This window comes from Myotis lucifugus, unplaced genomic scaffold, assembly GCF_000147115.1.
Source record: "Myotis lucifugus unplaced genomic scaffold, Myoluc2.0 scaffold_35, whole genome shotgun sequence".
Classification (NCBI taxonomy): Eukaryota; Metazoa; Chordata; class Mammalia; order Chiroptera; family Vespertilionidae; genus Myotis; species Myotis lucifugus.
In genome coordinates this window covers 1,672,267-1,675,140 of record NW_005871083.1, presented here as the reverse complement: position 1 = coordinate 1,675,140, position 2,874 = coordinate 1,672,267, and the positions used below count along the sequence as shown (strand labels likewise).

The window sequence follows — 2,874 nt, the reverse complement described above, 5'->3', positions numbered from 1 at the left end:
AAGTCCCTCGAACATTAATGTCCCCTGTATGTATAATCTCACTGGAGGTTGGGAAGACGCTTAGTAAGTGGGAGGTGCAGGATCTAAGTTCCCGGTGGTTAAGTAGGTCTTACATATCTAAAACTCTAGGTGTATATCAAGTCGCCATGATGTACAAATCCCCACAATGTAACAGCCTCGTAGTTTAAAGGTTCTCACATTGTGACCCCCGTCCTGAATAGAAGCCCCCGCTGTGTCTGGCGCGCTCTCTATTTGAGATCCCACTTTAATATCAATCCTGCACTAATAAGATCCACCCTTTTGTGAAGGTCCCCCTGTGTTTAGGTCCCCGCTGAAATGAGGGTCTTCCTGAGTGTTAGTCCCGCTGTTGTGTAGGTCTTGCTGTGTGTAGGTCCTCCTGTGTGTAGGTCGTGCCGTAGTGTAGGTCCTGCTGTGTGTAGGTCCTGCTGTTGTGTAGGTCATGCTGTGTGTAGGTCATGCCGTAGTGTAGGTCGTGCTGTTGTGTAGGTCGTGCTGTGTGTAGGTCCTGCTGTAGTGTAGGTCGTGCTGTAGTGTAGGTCATGCTGTAGTGTAGGTCGTGCTGTTGTGTAGGTCGTGCTGTAGTGTAGGTCGTGCTGTAGTGTAGGTCGTACTGTGTGTAGGTTGTGCTGTTGTATAGGTCGTGCAGTCTACCACTCTGGGGGCACCAGTCTCACATAAGGTCAAGTGGACGGAGCCCCCTGCCGTGGTGCATTGGCAAATCATGCAGCTCTGCATGTGCAGTCCAATCACGGTGGGGGCCAGATCTGGCTTAGGAGTCGCCCGCTTGCCAGTGAAGGTTGGCTACACTAATGATTGTACAGCCGTCCAGCATCCATCTCCCAGAAGTGCTGGCTGTGGTAGTCTTCACTGTGAAGCAGTGTTCAGCGTATACTGGTGAGTGGGAAGAGCAGGTTACCATAACATGAACACAGCATACTCCCCATTTTTGAAAATGAAGTTGTGTGTGCTGTGTTAGCAAGCCTGGAAGGCTTTACCCCCAAATGTGACAATAGTTACCTCTGGGAGGTAGATTATCAGACCATTTGTATCTTTATCTAAATATTTTGATGTCAAGGAATACTTATAAAATGAAAAAATGTAAGTCCATTCCCAACATTCTTCTAAAATGGAATCAACGTTTCTTTTTCAGCCAGAGAGAGACTGCGGTCCAAACAGTGGCTCCAGCTCCAACACGGCAGCCTTGCCCTGAGGGTGTGCTTACCCGCAGGCTTCAGCCCACCTGCAGGGCTCTGACTCAAAGGGCCGGGCCGGGCTCCTGGGATTTGCCTTCACCGAGTTCCCAGATGAGTCCCGGACCAGACACATGGAGAACCACTGGCTCTACCCTCTGTGAAGACCTTCTCCTTAGAGAGAATTGCTTGGTAAACTTACTAAAAATGCAGATTCTGGGATGATCCCCAAAGAGCATGACTCAGTAAGTCTGGGTTAGGGCCCGGGAATATGCATTTTAGCAAACATGCCAGGTGGTTTTGCTGTGGGTATCTCAGGACACCCTTTGAGAAGCAGGGCACTTCTGTGTGGCACAAGCCCATTTATTTAGGTGGCATCCGTTTATTAAGTGAGCATTCACTGGACTCCTACACTATGCCAGGCACTGTGCCAGGAGCTGTAGGAGCTGGACGGTGCCAGAGCAGCAAGCACCCCGGTGGCAGGCTTCTGAGGAGGCTGCTGAGATGGGGTGCAGGGATACAGGAGACGGGGGCCTGGGCAGTGGGTGCCCCCGGGTGTTGTTGAGGGAGGCACCCTGTGGGAGGGCGCTCCGAGCATCTGGGAATATTCATCTTTCAGACCAACCGTTTGGTTCTCTGCAGCAACCAGCCTCATTCCGGTTGGCATTTGAATCTTCAAACTCAAACCTCATGCTACTGAGAAGCTCCCATCAGGTTGTCCCTCCACAAGCACCGGTGGCTTTTCCTTAGCTCCCGCCTGCCCCTTCCACCAGTTCCACCTCAAACAAAGTCATCAGCCCGTGAGCAGGCTGCCTTCCTCCCTGTGGTTGCTGGATGCATTGCGGGAACGCTCTGCCTGTTTCAAAACCATTTCTGAACTTCTAAGCCAACAGGAAAACAGAAACTAATCGAACAAATCCCCACCTGCCCATTACACAGATAATTACACCTCATGGTCGGCATTCCCTTCAGCTCCTTTAAAAACAAATGAAACGGGACAGACGCAGCTGACACTCTCTCTCCCCCCTTCTCCCTCCCCAGGGCTCCCCACTCATTCTCACGGCTTTGGTGTCATTTTGCTCAAGTGCATATACTCATATTACTTTGTTTGAAGATTTAGCTTCGCTGTAGTCATTCTGTAATCATCATCGTTTTGCAAATTGCCTTTTACATCACCTTTGTGCCTTGGCTTTATTGGAAGAATCGCAGGCTCTTGTCTGTGCACGCCATCCACGGCTTTGCGTGTCCTCGGGAGGGACACGAGACATGGAACTGCCGGGGGGTGAGGCAACCATGTCGAGTCTGCGCTAGTTCTCTTGGATTTACCGGAAATAACCTGCGGCAGACTGTTAGCCCTCCATCCAAGGGGGCCTCTTTTCTCTCTCCCCCCGCCCCCCTCCACCAGCCGCAGGGCCAGCTCCCCGAAACCAGCACAGGCAGACCGAGCCTCCTCCCAGCCTCACACAGAAGGTGTCCCCTTCCCGAGGAGACCTGCAACCCGCTGCAGCCAAGCCCTCCGGAGCCCCGACTCCCTGTGCGGCCCTTGGCCAAGGCCCCACACCTGCCCCAGCCTGCATCGCGCTCCAACGTGGTGAAAGTAATCAGTTCAGCCCCTGAAGGTGGGGGAGCTGGACAGGGGCTCGAGGAAGGTGGATGGGCACAC

The 2,874-nt window shown here is 52.6% G+C and overlaps 1 pseudogene; it reads left to right on the top strand.

Moving 5' to 3' along the window:
• LOC111825621 overlaps window positions 1-1,375 on the top strand; it is a 19,063-nt pseudogene extending 17,688 nt beyond the window's left edge.
• The last annotated feature ends 1,499 nt before the right edge of the window (window positions 1,376-2,874 follow it).